This window comes from Podarcis vaucheri (genome assembly GCF_965113315.1).
Source record: "Podarcis vaucheri genome assembly, chromosome: 5".
NCBI classification, from domain to species: domain Eukaryota; kingdom Metazoa; phylum Chordata; class Lepidosauria; order Squamata; family Lacertidae; genus Podarcis; species Podarcis vaucheri.
Window position 1 is genome coordinate 38,067,438 of NC_138763.1, and position 20,036 is coordinate 38,087,473.

The window sequence follows — 20,036 nt, forward strand, 5'->3', positions numbered from 1 at the left end:
GGAGGAAGCCAATGTGTGCATGAATCACACACCTGCTTTCATCCCTTTGGTTGTAATACTTGAAGCAGAAGCCCATGTCTGAGCATAAACACATCCCAAGTGATGTAGAAATTCCAGATGTGAGAACAGTTGACGCATTTTACAATGGCAGAAGGGCATGAGACATTCTATGAAAAGCATAGAAAATTGAGCAGACAATTTCCTTGTGCATCTACCACTTTAATACCTGAATTATGCTACTTTAACTATTTTGTGACTGCAGCACAAAAATATCAAGATCAGTAGAGGAACAAGCACAATGAAGTCCAACAAGTACAGTGTACATATTTGCAGGGAGGTAAACCATTTCCCACTTTTAACGGAAGACCAAATATAGCAAACTCTGCCTTTTATGACTGTGGTTATTTCAGAGGCAGCTGGCAAGCACAGCAGAGTAAAATGTTGGCTTACCCAAGGCAGCTGCTCAAATCCTATAGCTTTGGGTGCCAACCCAAAGCTTATTTATCATGATTCTCAGAGAAACAAAGGTGTGTATGAGAAAATTATACAGTCTGCATCATAAAGCTGGCTTGAGAAAAGCAAATACTCTGGAGCTCTAGGAAATAAACTATTCTGAAGAAACCAAGAGAGATTCCATGCTACCCATTAGCAGGTAATTGCCAGACTTTGTTCAGTCACTCTATATGGGACATCCACATGACAGTGGACACTGCTGGGCTGTTGCTATTTGCAGGTGGGATTCAATCACATAATGGCGGATTCAAGTTGCACAATTCAAGTTGATTTGGAGCTCTTGTACAACAAGTCTCTGCATCAGATATTTTTTTGCAGTAAGGAAAGTGACTGGAAAATGCCCTGGAAAGTGTGGGATAAAATTAGCTTGATGCAGCACCATCTAATCCCCCTGCAATCAAACCAGATTGAATGTTCAATAAATAGGTGACATAGTCTAACCTGCTTTCAAAACATTGTGCAAACAAATCAGGATGAATGGCCAAGAAACAGGTCATCTGGAAAGTGACCACCATAGTCTAAAATCTCATCATGTGGTTCTTCTGTCTTTTCTCTGACTGTAGAAAATCTGACTTTTTCAGAAGAATGAGTAGCACCATCTTCACAGGTGTAGATGCCTTTACCACTAGTCAGTGGCAGACCAACATTTTTTTGGAGCCCTGCAGCTTGAAATGTTATGGAGGCCCATCACAACCAGCTATGAGGTCTGAGTAGCCATTGCTATTTTCATCAGTTGGGTTGTCTACAACCTTTACAACATCTGTGCTGCTGACTCTCAATCAGTTTGAGTTGTGAGATGCAAATTGAGTCTACTAGACCAAAATATTTTAAGAAATGTGGGCAAAAGTCACTTCTGGTGCCCCTGCGGAATTAGGGGCCCTGAAGATAAGCTTCATTGGTTTCATAGTAGATCTGCCCCTGCCACTCGTCTTTCCTCCTTTTTAAAGGGTGGGGTTTCAATACGGACAGTGACCTAGCTAGACACTGAAGTGATTCCAAGCCCTACCTGGAGATGCTGGGACTAAACCAGAGACCTTCTGTATGCAAAGCAGATGCTCTACCACTGAGCTATGGCCCTCCCGGAATACTTGCTCAGATATTTACTGAGACCTTTTGTGGTCACCATAGGAGGTATTGGTGTGTGCATGAGTTAGTGACCTAACATGTCTGGCTGCAGGAGACTCTATAGCTGAGCATGCTGACTTGCCTTCTCTGTCTCCATGAACAGCCACCTGGAGATTCTTGCAATTCTTCAACCATTGTGTTTGTCAGCAGGTGCCATTAGTTTTCTCTCCTATGTTTCACTGAACCGCAACATAACAACCCTGCTGACATTTAATTTGAAGTTACAGTGAGCTAGATGTTTGGCACACTGAGCTGGAAGCCATCCTAAATCTTTTGACCTGCTGGGCATTCTTAACCTCCTGCAGACTTTATTAAAAGCGGCACACTTTGAGGAATGGAAGCGACTTAGGCCAGTGATGTTGTGATGAGCATGCCTTTAAGGAAAAGCTACATCCCAGGAAAAGGCCCTAGGCAGGCATGGCAAAACATGCTTTTCTGTTAACTCTAAAGTAAACCATACCAAGTTTGAGACCTGTATTTGCAAAGGATTACAGCTGACCTTGAAAGGCATCGTAATACTGTTAGGAGGTAAAGTATTTTGATGACTCAGGGAGTCGGCCTATTTTGAGATAGACAGTGCCACAGGGGAATATATAGATATAGAAATATTCCCATGCAGCCATTTTAAACCATTTTTGCATGTGCGTAAGCGGATGGCGCTGTGGGTAAAAGCCTCAGCGCCTAGGGCTTGCTGATCAAAAGGTCGGCAGTTCGAATCCCCGCGGCGGGGTGCGCTCCCGCTGCTCGGTCCCAGCGCCTGCCAACCTAGCAGTTCGAAAGCACCCCGGGTGTGGACTTCCGGGTTAGCGCCATCAGCAATGGCGGAGTTCCTCTGACTAAGAGGAACCCGCTCCGCGAAAATCGGGTCTTGCCGCGGTGGCGAAGGCGGAGACCCCTCAAAAATCCCAGGCGGAGGAAGCCTGGGAACGTTGGGTTTGGCTGACACCAAGAGTGCCTCCCCTACTCGCAGGGAATCCCTTTTTCGGGGATCCGAAGCGAAGTGGGGTGAGTGGCGCGGTGTTTTGAATCGACCACTACTTTTACGGAGTGAAGCCGCATAGCCATTGCCGGAGGGTGCTGACTTTTTCCTGTGGACATTTGGACTCTAAACAAGTACCCGTGAGTAGAACGGCAAATTGGACTACGAAACATTTTAATTTGGCACCAAAGCGGGAAGGTTCTAAACAGTAAGTCCACCTTCCGCTTTTGTAAATAGATTGAAGCAAAAATTTTGCAAGCTAAAGTCTGGAAAGTCATATATAAAGGACTAAATTTCTTTCAGTTAAAACCACCAAAACCCCTCTTGGAAGCAGGAGAAGAGGGGGGGAATCTTAGATTGTTTAAGCCTGCAGGAGAGAGAGTAAAGAAAGATAAATTTCCACCGTCTCAAACCTGGGAACGGGGTGTCAGAGACAGAAATTTTTGGGGAAGTTCATTGACTGTGAATGGAACGTCTTTTGACAGATGGTTAAAAAAGGGAAACATATTGATTCCAATGTTGCCTTTTGCATTCAAAAGAAACAAAATATTTGAAAAATGAAAGTAATTTTCTTTTCTTGGACCTGCTTTCAAAAGATGGATACAAATTGAAATTGTCTCCTCTAGAGGGAGCTTGTTAAACTGTTGCTGGAGTCGATCTGGAGAATTTCACAGCTGTGGAGATTAAGGATCGTGAGACCAGACTCTGACCTTGGATAAGAATGTGTTTAGAAGAAGTTTTGGTGCTTGCTTTTTGCAAGACAAGCGCTTTGTTGGAGCAGCTGCATGAGAAGATGGATTTGATGATTGTTGCAGTCAATAATTTTGGACAAACAGTGAATACTAATATAGAAACCATTCAGGAACCAACCCAGGAATCTGTTTTGACAGGGCAAGTGCAGAAGATAATGGAGGAGGTTGTTGTTGAACCTCAAGTAACACAAATGGAGAGACCCGATGCCCTGCAGGAGCATAAGCTGCTGTTTTTGAAGACTGAACCTAGAGAAAGTCAGATTTGGAGAGAGGGAGTATTGTTCGGTTTGGAGATGGGAAGTTGGTTGGATCCCCCTAGGCAGGGACGTTTTGGCTTTTGGGATTTGGTTTTGGGCCAGGGGGGGTCTGGAGTTGTGGGGGCTCTTAACTTTGGAGGGACTTTGAAATATGCTTTTAAATACTTTCTGGATTACAGTGCTGACTGTGGGGAATGGGCTGACCTGTCGAGGGGGGACGGAGACATTGTTGGGTTGGAGTCTCCCCGAGACCTACTCCTCAATGAGAAAGGAAAGAAATTAAGAAAAAGATCAACAAAAGACAAAGTAAAGTGCAGGTATAAACAAGAAGAAGATCTGCAGAAGGGACATGGAAAAGACTTAAGAGCCTCGGACACAAGATCACCAGGTTGATGGACTAATGGAATGGATAGAAAGGACTGACATAACCCGAGACCAGGAAGAAGAGACGTTGGATGAAGATTGGAAGAAAGTTTTTAAAAATTTATTTTGAGAATTAGTGTAAAATTAATGAGTGTTAGGAAAAATGTTGGAATGAAACTATTTGGCTTTAGTAGAAATGATATAAGGAGTTATGTATAAATAAGTATTAAGTTTTAAGTTTTAAGGCTTTTTATGGTAAGATAAGGTTAAAATAAATTAAGGTAAATTTAATGACAGAATATAGTGAAAGATGGAAAGGATTTGCTGAGTTAATTAATAGGTTAGACTGTTAAGATAAATTATACAACAAAAATTGAGAAAGATGGAAAGAATTTGCTGAAACAATTAATTAAACTAGAATACAAAAAGGGAAGTGTGAGGAGGTCGATGAAACAAGTAAATGAAAGATAAAGATATGGAATATTGGATGTGTGTTTTAATGTTATTGTTCTTTTTTGCTGTATTGTTGTATTGTTTTTTATGTTTTTCTTTTTATTTATTGTAATGTATGTCCTGTTAATTTTTTTGTTGTTTTCTTTTCTTCTTTTTTCTGTAATTTTTAAACTTCTAATAAATATCATTTAAAAAAATAAAAATGAAAGCACCCCCGGGTGCAAGTAGATAAATAGGGACCGCTTACTGGCGGGAAGGTAAACGGCATTTCCGTGTGCTGCACTGGCTCGCCAGATGCAGCTTTGTCACGCTGGCCACGTGACCCAGAAGTGTCTCCAGACAGCGCTGGCCCCCGGCCTCTTGAGTGAGATGGGCACACAACCCCAGAGTCTGTCAAGACTGGCCCGTACGGGCAGGGGTACCTTTACCTTTACCTTTAAGGGAACAGGACCAATTACTTGTGATAAATTCAAAATTCTACACACATGCACTCAAAATTATGCCAGTATTTGCCATTTTTCTGACAATAGCTTGTAATCAGAGGCAGATGAAATGAGGTCTCAACTGGGCACTTTCCCCCCAATTGCCAGTGCAGGGGGCCTAATCCAGATTGGGATCCTAGCATGAAGGGTAGGGAAGAGTTAACCCTTTGCCCCCTACTGTGGCTCTGCTGCCAGAGAAGTTGGAGACAATCTTGGACCAGAGGGACAGATGGTCTGGCTCATTATAAGGCAGATTTATGGGTTCCACTCAATAAAACATTAATCATACAAAAAAGGGAGGGAATGTACAGGTCTGTGGATTAGGAAGCTTTGACCTTCTCTCTGGGATGTCAGTTACTGCCACATATTTATTTAATGTCTTTGGATATCTTATCAGACCATTAAGAACAGCTAAATAAACAAAGCCATCAAGGTGAACCTTTGTCCTTGCTATATACTTTTCCAAAGAAACACAACAGGTTCCGAAGATTAAGTCTGGGGTTCTTTTAAGATAACAAGATAATCTTAGGCTTATTCCAAAGACAAAACTGTGATTCTACCTCACTGAAACTGAACACAGAGTGGGAGATGTTGGACACTTACCTTCCATGGTCTCTACCTTTTTTACGTGCTTGAAATACAATATTTTGTAGCTGGGGGAGGTGCTATATTCTGTGCATGTTTATTGGAAATAAGTCCCACTGTGTTCAATGGGGCCTACTCCCTAGGAAGAGGGTACAGAATTGCAGCTTTCATTGCTCTTGCAATTGTGATGTGGCTGTGTTGTATCATGGTCACACACCTATTGTCTAACAGTGGTGGAGTTGAATAACTGACAACCCCCTGCCCCATTTCATTTTTTTAAAAAGTGTTTTTATTTTCAATGTGTGTGCTTCAAATTCTGAACACTATTCCACACTGTTTCTCGAAAGCCGGAGAGCTCTCCTAACAATAAATTCAGCAAATGCCAGCAAATGTACTACCTTTGCTGCAGCAACAAACTGCCGTTTTGTGAACATTTATGTATTTTTCAACTGCTCATCTACCTTGATTTTTAAGAAAAGTGACAAATCATAATATTTCTGCTCCTTGCAGATATGCATTGGAAATCAGTGCAGTTGAAGCAATCGTACACTAACAGTTTAACAATCTGAAGAAGACCCAAGAGAAACCTACCAAGGCCTTTTCCAGATGGCCTGTTTATTGAGCATTCACCCTGATTTTGTTCACACAAAAGTTTCATGGAAGGTTATACAGCCAGCATCTACTGGGGGTATTAGAATTGTTTAGGGCAGTTTGATGTGAAAAAACCTATTCCCTCCCCCCTGTGCCCAGTGAATATTTACTTTTAAACAAAAATACATAATTAAAACTGATGTGAAAGAGATATGTGTATCATCTATTATATTACAGTATTAATCACATTGTTTTAATGCATGTATCATAATGCATGCATACAATCTCAACATAAAATAAATTCACCAAGAGCAACTTGGAATGAAATTTTGGCCTTCGATGTGGGAAGGTAGAACTGTGCAGAGGAGACAGACAGGGCCTTGTCCAACCCCCACAAAGCAAGCTTTTGCGTGTTCAGACCCAGAGATCTCCCCCCTAAATAAATTCACACTTGACGCAAATTTTAGTTTGGTTTTTGGCAGAATTTAGGCCACAACTTTATTGATTACAGAAAGTGAGTGGTTGCATAGGCTCTGGTTCGACTAGCTCCCTGCACTTGCAGGTAGCGCTAACCCAGAGTTCCAGCATAGGTCAGCTCTATGCTGTTAGGTTAGATCTTGGTGACGTAACCAACTACCTATCTCTGGAAACAGAGAGAGACCAAGATGGTAATATTTTAGTAGACCAGTCACAGAAAATGGCTGATGTGCTAACCAAACTGAACCTGATGGATGCTAACCCTGTAGACACACCAATGACAACAGATTATCATGCAGATGATACTGAAGAAGCATTTTCTGACACTACACTGTACAGAAGTGTGCTAGGCAAACTAAACTTCATTGCCAGATGTTCAAGACCTGACATTGCAGTTAGCACCAATTTGCTAAGCAGACACGTCAACAATCCTACTGTTAAGGATTGGAAAGCTCTGAAATGCATAGCACACTATTTGAAAGGCACTATGCACTACAGACTGAGATTTAACAATCAGAAGTCTGGCAGTCTTGAGATATTTGCTGATGTGAGTTTTGGAAGTGAGTTTTGGAGTTTTGTGGATCGTGAATGGTTGTTACAATTGTGTAAAGACATGAGAATTCCTGTAAAGTGTCCAATTCAAGTTTATCAGGATAAAAAAGCATGTTTGGCTTTGCTGACTTCTGAAGGTTGTAAGCAAAGCATGAAGCACTTGCAATTGAAGCTGCAACATGCTAAAGAATGTGTTCAGAAAGGACTCGTAACAGTGTCCTACATGCCAGGTAATGAAATTCCTGCTGATTTATTGTCCAAGGTTGTTCCAAGGGATCAACACTGTACCTATGTACAGAAACTGGGTTTGTACTGAGATTGTACTGACACACTGCCCAGTGGTGTTCACAGAAAGGGGGAGGATGTAAGGTTTCTGTTATGCCACTGTGCAGTTTTTGGAGTCACAAGACTCTATTGACATTCCAGACTGTTGGAAGTCTCACGGGAGACGGGAGAAGGATGTTGATGTTACTGGTTTCCTGTTTCTTTGTTCCTGTTGTTTTCTCTCTCACACAGAGAGCAGACGCATATTCTATTCTTTCCTGCATAGTTAGAAATAAACGTAGCAATGTAGCACATATTTCTGTCTCCTTCTGCTGTCCGGGTACTCTGCATAATGGGGAGTGTGCCTGAAGCCTCATTCAAAGGCTTAGGTCGTTAATCACTGTCGGAGGAGACTCTGAAGACATGACCGGAGGAAGAGCCATTTCAGCTCGGTCGTACGGCAGAGGCTTCGACAGGGTGAACACCTGGATGGGCGAAAAGTTGGGAACAGACTATGTCCGTCACCCAGATGTCCCCCTGGACTCAGGCACGGGCACAACCCCCTCTCAGGGTTTGACCAAACCATTTGAGTCCCTGGATTCCTTTAATGGAATACCCTTCACATAGGGATGGCGAGAGCGTTCCCCCATCCCTATCACCTAAACCAAAGCCTATCCACAACCTTACAAGTTGTGATGATTTGCTACATGGCAGGCGAAACCCAAGTGGCAACAGCCAATCAGCCGAGTGGGGAAAATTCCTGCCGTGCCCCTGCCCCAATGACAGACGACACACGACGGCATAGCAAGGTCAAGCGCACAAGCCCTAAAAGTAGGGAGAGGTGGGCGGGTGTTCCGAATGAACACACCGAAAGAGGAAGCTCTGGGTCACGTGCATAGGTCCCTCAATCCATTTGGAATGTGCCCCATTGGCCAGATTGAACCCAACATTGAGGGACCTACCAATCTTACCCACCCACAACACAGGGAATCGGTCTCCAGGTCTCACTGCAACACCTCCTCTTTTAGGGAGGACACGATATAGCAACAGTCCTGTGGGAATGAACACCCAAAGCTGGTTCTTGCTCTGGTGGGGCTAGTTGTTTTGTTCTTTGAGCATGTGGTTCTTGGTCTATCTGTTGTGCTTTATAAATGTTATTAGCCACTTCGGGGACCCTAGCTGAAATAGCAGAATATACGTTGATCTACTAAATATATAAAACACAGCCTTGTTGCTTGTGGTGCATTCATTCTGATTTGTTTACATGGATATGACATCACTTGATTTGGCTATGACCTCACACTTGCCAGTGCTTTTCCCCATCACTTTTCTTATCCCCAAAATGGGTCTTTCTTTCTTTCTTTCTTTCTTTCTTTCTTTCTTTCTTTCTTTCTTTCTTTCTTTCTTTCTTTCCTGTCAGAGTGCCAAATGCACTTCAACTGCACAGCCTAACTTTGTCTGTATATGATTGAATCATAACTGCAAAATAGTGACAGTGCAGAAGTAGCTGGGGACACATAAATAAAGTTGTTTAACAGTGCCATCTACTGAACCAAACTGCAGAACAGCCCTGCTAACCTTTCTCTTTTGGATGTCTATAGGAATAGTTTGATCCTGTTTACAGAGTCGCAGCCGTATTAGGTTTGTTCCAACAAAAACAACCAAGATCCTTAATGACACCTTTGAATCTAGCCCATTGATTATGGCATAAACTTTCATGGGCTCAAGTCCGTTTTATCAGAAGCATGTAGTGTAATTCTCAGTAGGAGATACACAATGTTTTTCTGATGCACAAGAGCTATAAACATTGAGGTAAGAGGGTAGGGATGGAGAAGAAATTTGATTCAGTTCACATTTTGTGAAACCAAATAAGTACCAAAATACAGGCATCCTTCAAAATCCAAAGATCTCTGAATTTCGCAGTGCAGTTGTCCAGCCAAGTAACCCAAGTAATGTGTACAGAAATGCATATATTTAGGTAAAGTGTGCATAAAACAAATATATCAGTGAAAACAACATACAAAATTAATTGTATTCTGGAAAATTGCACTGCAAAAAATGTGTATATTAGGCAAAATTGCATACAAACCTGGGTACATTAGTTGAAACGTGCATGAATACGCTGATGAATTTTCATGAGGTCGTGTTGTTTTTTTAATTGCAAACTGATGTGGAAATGTGGAGACCTGAACTTAAGATTGGAAAAAAAGAAACTAAGAGATACCAAAATCGACACCCATCCCTATAAGAGAGCAATAAAATGCAGAAAGTATAGATAGTGGGTGCTTTCAGAAAGTAATTATTTGGGGGTTAGATTCATATACTGGCAAATTCAGGTTGTACAATCAAAGTTGATTAGGTGCTCTTGTGCAACACAAACATGTTGCACATGTACACACCAAATCAGAATTTTTGTTGTAAGGAAAGTGATGGGAAACTGCACTGGAAAGTGTGGAATAACACTTGTTGATGCAACATTATATATGCTCCCTGCAAACAAATCTGGATAAATGCTCAATAAACAGGAGTTCCTGGAAGTGGCCAGTGATAGTTACATTATTAGCAGAAGTGATGTTCAAGATGGTTGATGGTTGTAACACAGGCATCCTGGCAAGGATGAGCTAATTAGCTGATATAGTGTGATTTCCCCTTTTGACTTTCCTTTTTAAAAAACAGATTGTTTTAAAAAATGAAAGTGGGACAGACACATAAAGAAAAAGACTTACGAAGTGGGACACTACACTTGGTATAGAATGATAAGTACTTCTTTCCTGGAAAGTAATCTGGATTCCTGGTAGGGGTGGAAAATAGGAAAGGAGCACTCATCAACAGACACCATTCTCTTTGGCCCATTTTGTGAGTGAGACTACTACTTCTCTTGCTTAACTATCAGTGATCCTCAGTCTTTTCACTTAAAAACCATTCGATATTGTGAAATATCAGGGCAGTGTAAAATGTTAAAACATAAAACATATTTTTTAAAAAACATAAATGGCATGATGGGGTGTGTATATGTGGGAGATGACAGGTAAATAATATTTTTTGCCAGCATGGCACATTATTCTTTTAGGATGCTTCAGCTTAAGTGGAACTAAATGTTCCACAGCTAACATGGGATCCCCAACTTCATATTTGCTTCCAAAATACAAAACAGGGACAAGTAAATAAATGGAAAGGGAGAGGAAGAATGTTTAACCCTTCTCATCTACTACATTTCTACTGCTATCCCTCCACCCAGCTGCTTTTCCCTGAGTGACTGTCAATCGCGTCTCATGCCCCTCTGAAGACTTTCCACTGGCAGGCAGAACCATTTTTATTTAGGCAGGTCTTTGGTTCTTAATCTGTCAGGGGTTGATTAGCTGCTTGTGCTTAAAATTGTGCCCCCTCAGAGTTTGTGCGGCCCCACAAACCTCTGTGTGTGACAGAGCTCCTCAGACATGTCTGCTCTAGTCACTAGTAGAGTCTGACAGTGGCTGCTTGCGGAAGCGCTTCCAGCAAAGAAGCTCCTTAACGGAAACGCGTCTCCTGGACTCACGACGTGACAGTTTCCGGCGAAGTATGGGTCTCCCTGCAGTTGCTTCTGACACCTCCCCGCTATTTTCGCTGGACGTGTCTCTCACCCCTTTCTCTCCCCTGCTGTTTCCTGCCTGGGCTGCTGCGTCTCTCTCAGCATTACTGAGATCCTCCTCCAGAGACCCCTCGCTCCCCCTACTGGTCCCTGCTTTGGCTGCTGACTCTCTCCCAGTCTCTGGGAGCCCTACCAACTCCCTTTCCCCTGATGTCAGTTCCCTGACATCCACCTCCCCTCCAGGGCCCCCTTCCCCCCCGCCCCTACTCTCTCCTCTGGGCGGTGAGGAGCTGAAACCCCGAAAAGAATCCTCTTCATCTTCAGACGTCTCAAACATTTCCCTCCATCGGTCTTCGTTCCGGCTCGCTGAATCCTCCTCCGCCTCAGAATCAGAGAACCCCTCCAACTCTTCTTCTTCGTCGGTGGTGGCGAAGTATTCCCTCCGGAACCTCGCCACTGGCTGAGGTTTACGAGGGAATCTCTGATGAAAAGTTTCTATCAAAACCTCGTCATCTACATCCTCTGCCCTGACCCAGGTGTTTTCCGACTCCGGCTCCCCTTCCCACATTACCAAATACTCTACTTGATCTCCCTTCCACCTGGAATCGAGAATCTCCGCTACATGGTAGCTGTGTTCTTTTTCCTCCATAGCTGGTCCCCTATTGACCCTCCCTTCTCTGTCCCCTTTATACGGTGACAGCAACGACCTGTGGAACACTGGGTGCAGCTTCATGTGGTTCGGTAACCGGAGTCTGAAAGCCACTGGGTTGACCTGCTGCGTGACTTCAAATGGGCCCAGCCTCTTGGGTCTTAACTTCTTACAACCTCCTTTGAATGGTAACCCTTGGGTGGACAGCCACACCTGGTCCCCCACCCTAATGCTTTCCCCTTCCCTTCTGGTTTTGTCTGCCTGCCTCTTATATTCCTCCTTCGCCCTGTTTAAATTAAGTTGGAGCTGGCGATGGATCGCTTCCATTTCTTCAACGAACTGTTCTGCGGCTGGAACGCTCCAGTTCTCCCCTTCCCCCCCTGGGAAGGCTCGGGGATGACACCCGTGATTAGCCAAAAAGGGGCTCATCCCCGTGGACACGTTCTCTGCATTGTTGTAGGCAAATTCTGCCAACGCCAGCTTCTCCACCCAATCATTCTCTCTGTCATTCACATAACACCTCAAATATTGCTGGAGGACACCATTAGCTCTTTCCGCCTGCCCGTTGGTTTCTGGATGACGGGCAGTTGAGAAATTCACCTCTACATGCAATAAGCTCATGAGCTTCCTCCAGAACCTGGAAGTAAATTGTTTCCCTCGGTCAGAAACCACCCTCAAGGGGGCGCCATGCAGCCTAAACACATTTTCCACAAACAATTTAGCGGTTTCTTCCGCTGTGACCGCATGTGAGCAGGCTATAAAGTGGGCCATCTTGGTTAACAGGTCTACCACAACCATGATGGCTGTTTTCCCTCTGGACCTGGGCAGATCAGTCATGAAATCTATTGCCACTGCCTCCCATGGCCTTTCCGGCGTGGGTAGTGGTTCTAATAAACCTGCCGGTGCCCGCCTCTCCCCCTTGGCTCGTTGGCATTGGTCACACCCTCTCACATACTCCCGCACATCTTCCCTGACCTTGGGCCACCAGAATTCCCTGGTAACCAGCCACATGGTTTTGTGTTGCCCAAAATGCCCTGCTGTGGGGCTATCGTGCAGTTGCTTGAGTACCTTTTCCCTCAATTCCCCTTCAGGTATATATAACGCTCCCTTGTAGTACAACGCCCCGTTTCTCTCCTCAAAACCCCCGGGTTTGTCTCCCTCCCTCCTGAGACCCCTGAGTTTGTCCTGGGCGTATTCATCCTGCACCGTTCCCTCTACCAGTTCCCTTTGCCCCACCAATGCCGCCCCACACACCCAGCGGTCCTCGGGAATGACATGGGTCTCTTCGGGTGCACCCTCCCCCTCCAAATATTCAGGTTTGCGTGAGAGAGCGTCCGCCCTAACGTTCTCTGGGCCTGGCACGTAACAAATCTCAAAGTTAAATTTGGAGAACTCCTGGGCCCATCTCAACTGCCGTTGGTTGAGCACTCGCGCAGTTCTCCAATACTCTAGATTCTTATGGTCCGTGCACACTTGAACCTTATGTTGTGCACCAATTAGCAGGTGCCTCCATCTCCGGAAGGCCTCATGAATCGCAAGAAGTTCCCGGTCGTACACCGTGTAGTTCCTCTCGGATTTGTTCAGCTTTCGCGAAAAGAAGGCACACGGTCGCCACTCTGACTCCTCCTTCCCCGGCTGCAGAAGAAGCACCGCCCCTATGGCTCTGTCAGAAGTGTCTGTTTCGACCCTCAGCTTTTTTTGTAAATCCACATGTAGAAGTTGTTCATCAGAGGCGAAGGCCCTTTTCAGTTCCTCAAACGCTCGCTCCGCCTCCCCCGTCCAAACAAACTTCTTTTTACTGCTGAGACAGTCCGTGATGGGCGCCGTCAGGTGGGCGAAGTTTCGGATGAACTTACGATAAAAGTTTCCAAACCCTAGGAACCTCTGCACATCCTTCTTGGTTTTGGGTGTTTTCCATTCCAGCACCGCTTGAACCTTGCCGGGGTCCATGGCCAACCCCTTGTCTGACAAGCGGTACCCCAGGAATTCCACCTCCTTGGTATGAAACTGACACTTCTCCAGTTTCACCCACAGCCTGTTGGCTTGCAGCCTGCTCAACACTTCTCTAACGTCTTTCACATGTTGCTCCTCATTCTCCGAATACACCAACACGTCATCTAAGAAGGCCACGCAATTCTTGTAGAGCAAAGGCCCCAGTACGTGGTTCATGAAGGCTTGAAAACACGCGGAGCCTGTTTGTAATCCAAAAGGCATAACGAGGTATTCAAATGCCCCCAAAGGGGTAAACATGGTGGTCTTCCATTCATCCCCTTTCCTTATACGTATCAGGTTGTACGCCCCCCTTAGGTCCAGCTTTGTAAAAATCTTTCCTTTCCGCACCCTGGTCAAAATATCATCAATCCTGGGCATAGGAAAGGCCGCCGGCTCTGTCACTGCATTTAACCGCCTGAAATCACATACAAGTCTCGGCTTGTCCGTGTTTTTTTTATCCACAAAAAACACTGGGCTACCCCCCGCTGCCTTGGACTCTCTGATGAAGCCTCTCTTCAGGTTCTTGTCAATGAACGCTCGCAACTCCTGCATTTCCCTGTCTGACATGGCATACAACTTGCCTACAGGAAGCTGTGCTCCAGGGAGTAAATTGATCTGGCAATCAAAGGGCCTATGCGGGGGTAGTTGGTCAGCTTCCTTCTCGCTGAACACGTCGCTGAGATCAGCATACTGTGGTGGCACCTTCCCCTTCCCCATTACTTCAGTCCCTGCCAGGGTGGCTTGGGCCCCTGCTGACCCCTTTTCCCCCCTGCAGTGTTCTAAGCAATGTGCTGAACCGAAGGAAACCACTCTTTGATGCCAGCCCACCAGCGGATCATGTAGGGCTAGCCAGCTCATTCCCAAAATAATGGGAGCGCCTCCCAAGGTGGCCACATTAAACGCTATCAGTTCTGTGTGCCTTGCCACCCTCATTATCATTGGGACGGTCTGCAAGCTGACTCCTCCTCCCAACAGTTCCCTGCCATCGATCGTGGTCACCTGCAGGGGGTTGCTTAAAGGGATAGTCTGTATCTGGTGTTCAGCAGCAAACTCCTTGCTCATAAAATTGCAGGAGCTGCCTGAGTCCAACAGCGCCTTTATTTTTAGGGGGTGTCCATTTTGCAGCTCTAGCGACACTTCAATCACTAGAGCAGGTCGAGGAGCTTCTGGCACGGGCACTTTTACTGCTCTTTGGCCTGGCTGCAGTGCCCTGACGGTGGCAACCAGGCGTTGGCTTTTACCTGCTCCGTTTCTCCCTGCTCTCCCCCCTCAACCGCTCCCACCATCCCTTGCCATTCCTTCCTCTGGGGGCAGACTCTGGCAAAGTGGCCTGGCTGTTGGCAAAGATAGCATTTCCGGGCTCCTTTTCCCTCCTTCTTCGCCCCCTCACTGGGCTTTGAAACTGCGCGCGCGCGGGCTGTTCCGATTTCCATCGGCTCTGCCGGCGGGAAAGCTGGCTCAGGAATGTCTGGAATGCGTAACTCCTTCCAACGTTCCCCTCTCCCTTCCCGCCTCTCCAAGGCTCTTGCCTCCTGGCGCGCTCCAATGGTCAGCGCAGATTTGGTCAGCTGATCCATAGACACCGCCCTGGGGCTCCGGGACAGCTCGTCTTTCACAGCCGAAGAAAGACCTTCTTCAAATAGCATCTGAATGGGGGCTGCCGATAAATCCCACCCCAATCTGTGAATCAGCATGGTAAATTCAGTCCAGTACTCACGGACAGCTCTGCTTCCCTGCTTGCAAGCCATTAGCTGTCTGCGCACCACCCCTTCCTCAATATCGCTGGAAAACATGATATCCATTGCACGAAAGAACTTCATAGTGTCCTTTAGGATATCATTGTGCGTTGCCATCAGGGGTCGAACCCAGTCCCGCGCCCCCTTCTCAAGATGCCCAATTACGAAAGCAACTCGCGATTCCTCATCAGGGAACTCATCAAACTGCACATTCAGGGCATATTGCATCTCTGTCCTAAAGGCATGGTAATCCTTGGGGTCCCCCCCAAACTTCTGCACCAATCCTGGTACCTTTCTGGGGAACTGAGTGGTTCTCCCCTTTTTGTCTGCATCCTGAGCCCTTCTCTCCTCGAGCCTCGCCGTCTGCAGCGCAAGTTGGACCTCCAGAGCTTGATACCTTTCTTCCAAGCTTGGACCAGCTCCAACCCCTGCCTCTCCGGTTCCGGCTGGGTCGCTCATGATGGCTTTCTCCTGCACAGGCAGCGTACAAAGACTGTCAGACTGCTGTCAGGGGTTGATTAGCTGCTTGTGCTTAAAATTGTGCCCCCTCAGAGTTTGTGCGGCCCCACAAACCTCTGTGTGTGACAGAGCTCCTCAGACATGTCTGCTCTAGTCACTAGTAGAGTCTGACAGTGGCTGCTTGCGGAAGCGCTTCCAGCAAAGAAGCTCCTTAACGGAAACGCGTCTCCTGGACTCACGACGTGACAGTTTCCGGCGAAGTATGGGTCTCCCTGCAGTTGCTTCTGACACCTCCCCGCTATTTTCGCTGGACGTGTCTCTCACCCCTTTCTCTCCCCTGCTGTTTCCTGCCTGGGCTGCTGCGTCTCTCTCAGCATTACTGAGATCCTCCTCCAGAGACCCCTCGCTCCCCCTACTGGTCCCTGCTTTGGCTGCTGACTCTCTCCCAGTCTCTGGGAGCCCTACCAACTCCCTTTCCCCTGATGTCAGTTCCCTGACATAATCTAATGTGCAAGTGTGTTGAAACTGGTTTTCGTTGTTGTTACTGCTTTTATTGATATTCTTCTGTGTTTTAATTCTGCCTTGTTCTTCTGTGTTTTAATTTTGTTTCATTGTATTTGTCTTAGCCACCTGAAGCACTATTTGGTGGAGAGGTGGGATAGAAACCTCAGAGAGAAGCAAATATGGTTGGGCATGTACAATGTTACACAGCATTCCTGCAGTGACAGGCAGAGGACTATAGCATCCAAACCAGATACAGTGGTACCTCGGGTTACAGACGCTTCAGGTTACAGACGCTTCAGGTTACAGACTCTGCTAACCCATAAATAGTACCTTGGGTTAAGAACTTTGCTTCAAGATGAGAACAGAAATCTCACGGCGGCTACGCAGCGGCAGTGGGAGGCCCCATTAGCTAAAGTGGTACTTCAGGTTAAGAACAGTTTCAGGTTAAGTACAGACCTCCAGAACGAATTAAGTTCTTAACTTGAGGTACCACTGTAATGTACATTTCTACTTGAATTTGTTTGCCTGTTTGATACATTTGCCAGGTCCCACCTAGGACAAAAAATGCCATGAAGCTCCAGGGATTGGCAGTGGGCCCCAACTAGAGCATGGGACTTGGCAGCAATGATGCCAGCCCTGGCCCCGGAACCACCTATGGTGAGAACACATGGGAGACTGAACTGGCTCTCATCTGATGTTTGCAAAGATGCTGTGGCTGTCTTTAAAGCATATTATTTCCTTCCAATAATTCTAGGCAATGTTGTTTCTTAAGGGTTGCTGTGAATTATAACTCTGAGAGGTGTAAACTACAGGGCTCAGAATTCCTTAAGATCAGGAATGTGCTTTGAGTCTGTTTTAAAGGTATGGTGTTGTGCATAGCCTGTGTCAGTCTAGCCTGTACTTCCTGATAAGTGAATCATGGGGTTGAGAGCTACTTCCCCATGCAACCCTAAAAGGTTATGTTATGCAATGTAAAATATTCTTCAAATTGTAGTGTTGGTGTGCCATATTACTAAATTTCCCAAATGTCCCCTCAAAGCTGTCCTGCTTCCTTCTATCATTAGCTCTCCAGAGTGTTGTTATTCACTTCTCTTGGTCCTAACAAAAAAGAAGTAATTCAGAGAGAAGTGTGTGCCATGCAAAAGTAACAGGAGGGACCAGAGAACAGCCAGTGCTGGCCATGACATGGAGGCCTGTAGGACAAGGGTTTTATTATTCAGCATGGTAACCCCAATTATTACAGCTAGTAACTAACAGGGAAACATTCTTGCCCAACCATCACCAGCCTATTTGGCCCACTGGTTCTCGTGAACAGTTGGAGCCCAAATGTATTGTTAGAAGTGCTGGGTGCCACCCCCACTCGTTGTCGAGCTGTAGCAAGGTTCCAGGGGGTTCCAGGGGGTTCCAGGCACTCACCCAGGATCTGTGTTCCTTCTTAGAATTGAAACACAGCAGAGACTGTCACAGATTTAAGAAACATAGTTTATTCATCTATTTACACCTTCAGTCTGCATGAGGGAGTCCAAATCTTACAGCAGGTAAAAGGTAAATCTTACAGCATGGCCATCTCAAGCAAGGCTTGTTTCCCATTGCACTGCAGCACTGGAGTCAAAGGCATCTCTCCCAAACCAGCCTTCAGCCAGCCTGCCCAAGGTGGATCCCAGTCCTTCCCCCCCTTCCTCTTCCCAGCACACCTTGCTCCAAAGACCCTCTTTTCCTGACACCTGACACCCAGTTACCAGGGCAACCTTCCAAATCCCCAGTCTCTGTTCACACATCAGGGCGGGGGGGGGGGAGGACAGTTTCCCTTGTATTTCCAATGGCCCTCAATGACCCTGTATTGTTTCTTAATGGCCCTAGCTAGCCCAGGAATTCCTCTGCAGCTTGTATTTGTGTGGACAGGCGGAGTCCCCAGATCCCGAGAGGTCCCCCCCGTCATGTGGAATAACGACTCAAGACAACGTGCTATGGGATTAAATTGGCCACAACTTTATTAAATTTCATATGTGGGTAGACCTTGGCTCAGGCATTGGGCGTTCTCCCTCCCCAGTCCCCAGCCGGGGACCTAGGGAGCATCAGGGTTATCCAATGTGTGTGTGTGGGGGGATGGGCCGGCTCTGGAGAACATATGTTCAAGCAGAGATAGCCGCCCCTGTTACGCCGCCGCCGCAGGGGAGAGCAATGACGACCTTTCAGCGTACAGTCAAAGCCTCCCTTCAGAAACCCCTTTAACGGGGAACCCTGGTATCGCCGCCGCAAAGAGGAAGATGGACTAAAGGATTCCGCCCAAGGCCTGATACCGCCAAAGTTGTGACGTTTTGCTACGGGAAAGGCAAAACCTGCCAATGCAGGGAAATTCCTTTCCGGCCCTTTAACAGCGACCTTAACATAGCAGCGCCCGCATACCTGTGAAGAAAAGTTAACCTGCAAAATAAGCCATTAACTGAGGGTGGGTGGGGTGGGAGAAGCTCTGGAGCCAAGTGAGGATTCCCAGGTAAGATCATCCCTCTATTGTGTGGGCAGGTAGTCCCTCCCCTACCTGGCCTGGTCTCCTTGGCAACGCTTCCCCCAGGTGGGATTGGACAACTGACTGAGGTAGGCGGAGACCTCCAGGTATCCCACCTGAGGGAAGGCAAAGCCAAGCCTATGCTGTTGGAGCCGCTCCAGATCTAGGGGCTGCGCGCGTCCACGCAAAGGGCGCCCCCCGTTTTAATCGGGGAGCGGTCATTCTCCCTTCACATTCCAAACAATCAAAATCATACCATTTATTAATTTATAGGGTTGGGGTGGGATCCCCCCAAATCTGTAACAGTAAGCTGTTCTCATTGGTGCCAACAACAGACACAGAAACGTAGAATGCTCAGGTAGTTTCCTTAATAGCTGCTTCAATCTCATTAGTGGTGTTTTCCCTCTGCTATAGAAATGCCACAATTCCTGAGCAGCTTTTTTTCATGAGTTCTTTTGACTCTGAATGGATGAAGCAAATGACTGGCCCTTTCTCAACAGTACTGAATGGGTTTTTCCACCTAGTGGTGGCTCTAGTCCACATCCGGCTCAAATCACAAACTGTGCTGGCAATATCAAAAGTCCTAAGGTCACTGGTGCCTGGATAGATTATCTCTCAGTTTTCTCTTGAGCATACAATTGTGCTGAATGGCTGGATTGCCAATCACCTGTCTTTACTGACCCTCCAGTGATTGCTTTCTCATGTTGATGATTCACTAAGGGATAAAAGCTAACAAAGGACTTCTCTGTGTAGGGAAGAGAAGAAGCAGAGAGATCTGGTTGCAAATTTGGAAAGAAAACAATGCCCACCATTACTACAGAATGTGTCTGTGAACAATAACTACAGAAACTTAAAATATTTCATATCAATATGATGCAATATTACCATCATTTTCATAAAACAATAACAATGGTCAGTGCAAGCAAAATAAGCTACTTTTTTTTTTTTTGGCTGCCTGTTGCTGCATACAGAGACATGCTTTTGGTGTTTGATCAAGGACTACACAAATAGCTGGGCCAAGGCTGGACCTTTAACTTCCTCTAAACAGCAGGTCAGCACTTCAGATGCAAACAGGATTAGGGTTCAAGGTGCATGCAATAGGAAAAAAGTCACAGAGCCTATCCAAGGAAGAGTCTAGTGAATTAGGGAATAGGGGCTGGAACTGAGAGAGAGAGAAAGGCCATTCTGTGGTTCGCCTCAGATGCCAATACAGTGGTACCTCGGGTTAA

General features: G+C 46.0%; 1 long non-coding RNA gene across 1 annotated transcript in view; it reads left to right on the forward strand.

The window, feature by feature from the left end:
- Nucleotides 1-20,036, forward strand: part of LOC309532048 — a 116,818-nt gene that overhangs the window by 9,006 nt on the left and 87,776 nt on the right. The window lies entirely within an intron of this gene.